The sequence below is a fragment of the Mustela nivalis genome (genome assembly GCF_964662115.1).
Source record: "Mustela nivalis genome assembly, chromosome: 7".
In the NCBI taxonomy this organism is placed as follows: Eukaryota; Metazoa; Chordata; class Mammalia; order Carnivora; family Mustelidae; genus Mustela; species Mustela nivalis.
Window position 1 is genome coordinate 29,816,604 of NC_139026.1, and position 8,685 is coordinate 29,825,288.

General features: G+C 38.9%; 1 long non-coding RNA gene across 1 annotated transcript; it reads right to left on the reverse strand.

Annotated features, from left to right (window-relative positions):
• Window positions 1-2,461: 2,461 nt before the first annotated feature.
• On the reverse strand, window positions 2,462-8,477 carry LOC309868735. The gene is made up of 3 exons (XR_014313822.1): window positions 8,404-8,477; window positions 3,190-3,234; window positions 2,462-2,652 (listed from the first exon to the last, which is right to left on the reverse strand). It is a non-coding gene; the product is annotated as an uncharacterized lncRNA (long non-coding RNA).
• Between the last annotated feature and the right edge of the window lie 208 nt (window positions 8,478-8,685).

Genomic DNA, 8,685 nt, shown 5'->3' on the forward strand with positions numbered 1-8,685 from the left:
TAATCTTTTATGTAAATATCTCAGCATTAGAGAGATCAGGCTAAACTCAGAGATTCATCAGACAGGAGATATTTGAGCTTTTTGCTTCCTTGGGTTTTGCACAGAAAAATTGGTAATTAGTTAGAAAAAGAAAGCCAACATCCTTTCATCAAAATTACTCTTGGGTGAATGACAGAAGACACTGGAGAGAGAGGGAAAAACATACTAGAGAGGACGGGTTTCTGGTTTGCCACTTTTCTAGAACAGTGTACAAGATATTGAACTTGTTTTTTAAATTTGCTTCAATAAAAGTGCCTGCCAAGTTCATGTACGAGATTTTAAGTTTGCCATAAGGAGTTAAGTTATTTCCATTTTTTTTTTCAAACAATAAGCTATAAATAACACAAACAATGACAGGATTGTGTTGATTTCCTCCTGATGTACCCTGACTAAGGGTCTTGGTCAGAAACCTGAGGTAGACAGCAGGAATTCTGTCTGAACTACAGGGTGATCCATTGCTTTTCCAAAATTAGCCAAGGAGGCAGCTTTCAGGAAGCAGGCCTCCTCTCCAGGCATGGCTGTGGACTTTCTGAATTATTTACTGTGTGATAGGGCTCCTGGCTTTGAGCACAGGCAATGTGGTTCTTCAGGCCACAAAATCTTAAAATAGATGTATATCTCTCTACGCACTATTTATGTACCACCAAATTATCCATCCTTACTCCCCTCCCCCAGGCATTTTCCCCTTCCTGGTGGCAAGCGACAGTAACATTTAATTTCTACTCATTAGGAGTTGCTGTCAGGATGGTTCACTTTCCCAGGGGAGGCTTGTGTAATGGGCGGTGCAGAATCAACATTCATAAATTCATCGCCATTTATCTCAGTGCTATTACAAGTGGCAGGCGGTCAGAAATTAGCATTGCATTTAAGCACAGCCACATAACTGGAAGATTGCTTCTGGGCATGCTGCATGGCTCATGATTTTTCCATGTTCCTAAAAAGTGTGAGCCTTAATCATTCATTAATTATAAGTTTTTAGCTGAACCAGTTGTCCCATCATTAATTTGTACATGTTTCGTCTAGACAACTTAAAGCAACTAGTGTTTTACTCTGATTCCTTGGGTGAAGACTGAATGACATGGACCCTGATTGCCTTCTTCTCCTCATCACTATTGAGTTGATGCAGTCAGCTGACCATGCCAGTGATTGCAGACCAGCACACCCTCAGCTTAATGGGAGATCTTAAATGACCTCAAGGGAATCTGGGAGGAAAATGAATGATATAATGAGACCAAAGGGAATTACATCTGCTTTCCTTTGCCTTGAACAGAGTAGGTATTCAACAAATAGTTGGTTTTTGTATGGTTTCATTATTGCTTTGTTATCAGACTAGAAAGTGGTGAGAGGTCATGGGGAAAAAATCTGGGAAAGTTAATATTTGTTCCCTCATTTTGGAAAGAAAGACTTCAATTCATTGGCTCTCAGTTCAACAACTCAAGCCCAGGTAGATGTCTTTGTCCCACCTGAAACCCTTACCTTCGGCTTGGTTTAAAGGTGCTTATGGAATATCTACTACATGCTCTGCCAAGCCCAGTGCTATATGCTGGGAACAGAGGGATGATCCCTTGAGGATGCCACTGTCTTGGGGAGAGCCAGTCATGAAAATATGCAGTTTAAATAAGCCACATGTGCTTTTGGTAGTGCTTCCTAGAGTTGCTGAGGCTAGAGTTTGCTCTTGAACGAGAAGAGAAATTCATCAAGCAAAAATAGCGTTTGCCATGTGTGTTGTTTGTCCTTCTTTTCAGACATCATTGGATTGCCAGTGCTTATGAGTTAAGTTTGATTTTTTACTTTTCAGTGTTCCATTCTGGCAGCTTACTTGAGCATACAGACCCTCTGGATACAGGACCTCATGAAGTAAAGTTATGTTTACTGACCACTACCTTTCCACCAAAAGGTAGACTCAAAAAATTCTCTGAAAGGAAGAATATCCATGGGTTTGGGACCATTTTCAGGGTCCTACCCAGACCTTGTCCAACATGCTTTCTACATATTCGAAGTTACCAACTGTCTATATCAGGGTTTGCCAAACTTTTTCCATAAAGTCAGAGAGTGAACATTAAAAGTTTTGCAGGCTAGACCATCACATTACAACTACTCAACCTTACTTTTTGTAGCTTGAAAGCACTTACAGAGCATATAGAAGTGGTAGGTGTGATTGTGTTCTAGTGTAACTTGACAAGAACAGGGAGAGTTGGATTTGGCCATTAGGCCACTGTTTGTTGAGGCTGCAGCATTAAACAGATATATTTAGCTATTATTTGAAGTAAAAATAAATAAGAATTTTAAGTAAATACCTGAACTTCAGATATTGAACATTAATACCAGGAGTCTAAACTCATGTTTAAATACTGACTCAGTACCTACTTTTTATGTAAAATATTGGTAAGGGATGGGGATAAAAAGAAATGAAAGTTGGGTGTTTAATCTCAAGTAGTAATTTATTGGAAGACCTACTCTGCAGATATAGAAACAGAGACTCTCAGAACTGACTTGCTCTTGGCTAGATCATAGCAAAGCCAGGACGTGGAATCAGGCCCATGTAAGCTCAGGTCTCTTTCCCCATCACACCATTTTGTTTGATGGGTGAAGATCCTTGGGTCACGATGAAGTCTGTGGGAAAGAAGAGAGGATGTATGATTCATTGAATCATACCCTTGAATATTTGCTCTGCCTTCTGCTAGAAATAACTAAAAGAAGAAATTGAAGCTGTTTTCTTAACAGGGCTCAGTCATGCCCACAGCTCCTGCTAACAACAACATCACCTGTCTTTCACTTGGGAGTTCACCATGTTTTCACGATAGGCATTTATGAAACTTCAAAATAATTTTGTTCTCATTTGGCAAAAGGATGTCATACTTTCCTCAGGTCTTCATAATGATCATGAGCAGAGAAAAAGAGTTATCATTGCTGGACTGAAGGAGTCATTGGGAAAATTATTCTATAGTATTTTGATTTGAATTCAGATAATAAATAAAACACAACTGCCAAATCCAATAGCCGTTTTGCAATCTCTTTCTTCATGATATCTCTGCACATGTGGTAATGTTACCCTCTTTCTGAGAAAATTCCATGACATGGAACTCTTCTCCTAAAATGAAAATTTTCTTAAAGAACATTCCTAAACTTTCAATATTTCACATGACTTACCCTGTCTTTCATCCCTTCCGGCTCTCAGGGCTGTCACTCTTACTTCTAATTGAAGAAAAAGGAAAGGAGAAAGAGAAAATCTTTATTTGGCACTCCAACTGTTCTAAGAATCTAGAGATAGAAAATGCAGCTCCCTACTTTGAGGATTTCACAGTCTAATAGAGAGAGAAACAAAAAAAACGATAAGGTAATGACTATAGATCATAGATGCTAGTAGAGGAGTGTACAGGATGGTAAAAGGGCGAGGAGAGGCAACTGTGAAGGCTTCTTAGACGAAAGAAGAAAGCTGAATATAAATGATCATGGTGAAGAAGTTTGAAACCACCCCCCCTTCCCAGACAGAATTTGCAGCTCCCAAGTACTTAGCCAGGTTGTGACAACTCTGACACTGGGTCCTATTACCCACTTCCCTATTGCTTTCCTGACTAGATGAAAAGCTTCTGGAGGTCAGGGAGGAGCCATGTTCATCATGGCGCCCTCAGCACTTAAACAGTGCCTGACACTTGATAGGGGCTCAGTAATAATTACTGAGAGATAGAGATAAATATTCCTACTTTAACACTGAGAAACTGAGTCCCAATGATTGAAAAATGAATTTATACATCACTCATCATCAGGAAAATGCAAATGAAAGCTACAGTGAGATATCACCTCGCACCTATCAGAATGCTACAACCCAAGCACATGACACAACAGGTGTTGGTAGGGATGTGGAGAAAAAGGAAGCCTCTTAGACTGTTGGTAGGAATGCAAGCTGGTGCAGCCACTGTGGAGAACAGTTTGGAGGTTCTTCAGAAAGAGGACTACCCTACGATCCAGTATTTATACTACTGGATATTTACCTCCACAATACAAAACACCTAATTCAAAGGGATGCATGCACACCTATGTCTACCGCAGTATTATCTACAGTAGCCAAATTACGGTGCTTCCATAATTTGAAATATGGTGCTTGCTCAAGTGTCCATCAGTAGATGAATGAATACAGAGTTGTGAGATATAGATATGTGTGTGTATTATTCAGTCTTAAAAAAAGAATGAAATCATTCCATTTGCAATGACATGGATTGAGCTAGAGAGCATACTGCTCAGCAAAATAAGTCAGAGGGAGACAGATAACACATGATTTCACTCATATGTGGAATTTAAGAAACAAAACAAATGAACAAAGGGTAAAAAAGAGAGAGAAAGAGGAATCAAGAAAGAGTCTTAATTATAGTTTGATGCTTACTAGAGGAGAGGGAGGGAGGGTTAAATAGGTGATGGAGATTAAGGAGGGTCCTTGCCAAGATGACTGTTGGGCATTGTAGGAAATTGTTGAATCACTATATTGCACACCTGAGACTAATATAATACTGTATGTTAACCATACAAGAATTAAAATTTTTGGGAAAGGAATTTATATGTTACTGAACATTGAGTATTGGGAGATGTTGCCAGTTAAACACAGAATTTGACAAGTCTTTCACCTTTTTTTGCTTCACCTAATTTGACATCTCAGGTCCCACATTCTTTCCAGAGTTTCAATTCCGAATCTCCAATATTTTTACAGTCTCTCTGAATGTCCTACCTCAAACTCAGCATGATCATAACAGAACTCCTTATCTTTCTCCTGAATGGGGATGATTCTTTCTCTCTGTGTGACATACTGATGTCATGAATGTATGATATCAGTACCCATTTTCTTGTTGTAGTCTTAGACTCTAAGATGTGGGAGTTAATTACATAAGAAAATAGGAAGCAGGGATCATTTGGCTGACAGAACTTTAGAGAATCTGGGCACATGACAGCTCCTGTACCATGAAAGTTAGTCCTCAACCTGACTTCTAGAGCAGCACCATCCAATAGATATGAAATGTGAGACACAAATATAGATTACATATGCAATTTTACACTTTCCTATAGCCATATTTAAAAAGTAAGAAGAAGGGGCACCTGGGTGGTTAGGTGGGTTAAAGCCTCTGCCTTTGGCTCAGGTCATGATCCCAGGGTCCTGGGATGGAGCCCCATATCGGGCTCTCTACTTGGCAGGGAGCCTGCTTCCTCCTCTCTCTCTCTCTGCCTGCCTCTCTGCCTACTTGTGATCTCTGTCTGTCAAATAAATAAATAAAATCTTTAAAAAAAAAGTAAGAAGAAATAGGTCAAATTAGATTTAATAGCATATCAGGTCCACTGCTCAAAACCCATATGCAACTAGCTATAGTATATTGAATGATGTTCTTCTAGACTTTCACAAAGACTTTATAAGCTATAAAATAACATTCAATTTCTAAGTCCCCTCCTATCATTTGCATCCTGGTTTTGATTCAATACATTTACTATTCACATCCAATTGATTGGAACGCAGGTGGACATCATGAAGGCAGGTCAGTAACAATACTGGGGAGGGAAGCTATCAGGAAAAATAGATTAATGCTGCAATTATAACCCTTTGTGATGCATATTTGATCAGAAAAATCTCAATTATATGTAATATACATTATTTACAGAGGTGACAAGTTTACAGGTGTTATTTATTTACAAGAGCACTGTGGCTGCTAGGTCTCTAGTCTTAAGATCTGGAGAGCATTTATTTTATAGAAGTCTTCTAAATCAAGTAGGTGGGAAGGGAAGGCATGATGATGTCTCTAACATTTCAGTCATTTTGCTTGGAGGCCTTCTCCGTGGTGGAGAGAAAAGATAGGAGAAGGTTAAGTTTCCTGCTCACTTCACACTTACTATTTCTTCCATTTAACTATGTATGGTTATTAATAAAAGTCCCAACATGACCTATTAGTCCTTGTCTTCAGGCATTTTCCTATTTCCTAAACTCAAAACCATAATGTTTCCTGATTCTTTCCTCTCTTTCTTCTTTCCCCAGTTAGATGCAATGTCCTGTAAATTCTGTAAATTCCTCACTCAGAGAGTTGCTTGCATCGTCTTCCTTTCATTTTATTCCTAATGTCATTTCTGAGGTCCCCAGCTCCATCACTTTATAGTTTGACTAACACAAGGGTCTCCACAATGATTTTGCTATCTTGAGACTCTTTTTGTTTCCCATCCTCTTCCACCATCAAATTTATTTTTCTAAGACTACTTAGAGAACACTTCCGTCTCTCAAGTCCTCTTCACCTAATTTAAACAAAAATTAAAACCTTCAATTACTTCACTTTATAAAGAAGAAATTTAAACTGATTAATAGTTGGTAATTTATATAGAACTACTCAATTTAAAAATGAAAGAGCTGGACTTAAACCCAGACTTCCTCATTTTAAATCTTGTATGCTTTCTACTATACACCTTGACTGTAGAATAATGTCCAGGGTCTTTTATCTTTATTCCAGGAATTGCGCAAATCTAATATAACATGTCAATCTTCTCTTTAACTTCCATACTCAAACCTATCTGTTATTCCTTAAAAAACCATTCATTCAGCCATTGTATGAATCTTTATTAGGCATATCATGTGTAAGACACCTACAGGGGCTAACCTTTACAGGCTGTGTGGGGGATAAGGCTGGCGAGGTAGCTGGAGGCCAAAGCACCACGGGGCTGACAATCAGGCTAGGACTTTGAGATTTAATTCATTAGACAGGGTAGTACCACAGCCAGCTTCTGATTAAGAATGTGAGATGAAAAAATCTGGTAGAGTATCCATAAGACATTGCTGTCAGAAACCTTAGGTACCCCTGAGGTTGTAAGGTAGTAGCTCTTGGAAAGAACAAACCCTACAGGAGTTTTTTTTTCATTTGGGTCACATGATGGTTGTGTGTGTGCAGAAGAAAAAGCACCAGTATGTTAAAATGGGAATGGGGGAGATTGGTGGAGTGAAGGAAGATTATTTAAATTCTTCATAGATCTTTGTAACTTTTTACTTGTGACAACCATGCATGCCTTTATAACTAATAAAAATGAAGGAAATTTAAAATAAACACTTCATTTTATACCCAGCCAGAGGTTCCCACTACTTGCCCCATAAAGCATGAGTTGACCTATTTAAATGGAAGAAATCCCTCATCAGGTTTACTGCTTATATTATACCTTTTAGTCATTCTTCCTATAGTACCTTTCTCCCTCAAATTATCAAACATCTTAGAAACACTGTCTGGAATTTCTTTCTTTATTTTTTTTTTAATTTTGTTTATTTATTTGACAGATCACAAGTAGGCAGAGAGGCAGGCAGAGAGAGAGGGGGAAGCAGGCTTCCCGCTGAGTAGAGAGCCCGATGCGGGGCTCGATCGCAGGACCCTGAGATCATGACTCGGGCTAAAGGCAGAGGCTTAACCCACTGAGCCACCCAGGTGCCCTGGAATTTCTTATGATGAAGCAACACATCCAAAAATGGCTAATGGCATGGGTGCTGCTGGTCCTTACTACCATGCTCACAGCACGCATGGCCAACCAAGCTCTCCACCCATTTCCATTCCTTCTGTAGTCTCAGAGTGCTCTCAACAGTAGTCTTGAATCTGTTGCTACCCGTCAGTGAGAATTAAAGGAAAAATGACACCCATTTGCCATTCCTAGTATAGTTTAAAAAAAAAAAAAGGAGCAATTTTTTGAGTTGGAATCACATTTTTATCACTGTGTGATGTGGAACAGGGTAGTAAGCCTTTCGAGCTTTAGTTTCCTATGAAAGTGGGCACTGTCTCATTGAGAGTTCTCTCATGAACAGTAAGTGAAATCTTATCCTGGCAGAAAGAGCCCTTCATCATCTCTCTACATTTGCTTATCTCCAACTAAAACTTTTGACTTAAAATGCTTACTGTTGTTATTTTGCACTTATTTATCCTTTGTCTAGATATACCACTGAGTGAAAGATATTAATTCAGTTTGATCTGGAAAACAATGACTTATTTTCTGTCTGTTGCCTCTAGGGCAAAGGCACCAGGAGCAGCTCTGATGTTTAATCTGCTCTTCCAAAATTCATGGTTCTGTGTCAGTCTCTGTCATACTGTTGCCCCTTTCTGTGCAACTATCATTCAGATGTTATTCTCGCATTACTTTCATCTTGAGCTTTCTTAGATTTGAAATTCTTTCTCTCTTTTTATTCCTCTACTGTATATATAAAGACTTTGGCAAGTGCCTAAAAGATGCCATAGAGTCTGGGTTCCAGGAAGAGAATGCTATTGGAGTTGGTCGGGGATACGAACCACTCTAGAATAGAACCAAGAAAAAGTTAGCTTCCCGTTCATCCATCCATCTATCCATCCATCCACCCACCCACCCAATACTTACTGAGCACAAACTCTTGTTAGATCCTGGAAGAGATGTGGACATTTATCAGTGAACAAGCTTTGTTCTCTTGTGGGGTTTCTAATGAGAGAATATGAATGAAAAATGGTTGTCATTAAAGAAAGAAATAAATAATATGATTTTAGATATTACCAAGTGCTAAAGAGAGGACTATCTTGAAGCCAGCAAGTGAAATTGCTTGAAAGCAGTGGTTAAGTAAAAGATCTAGAAAACAGGAAGCCAGCTAGATTTGGAGGAGAATTTGGTCTCAGGTGACTGATGATA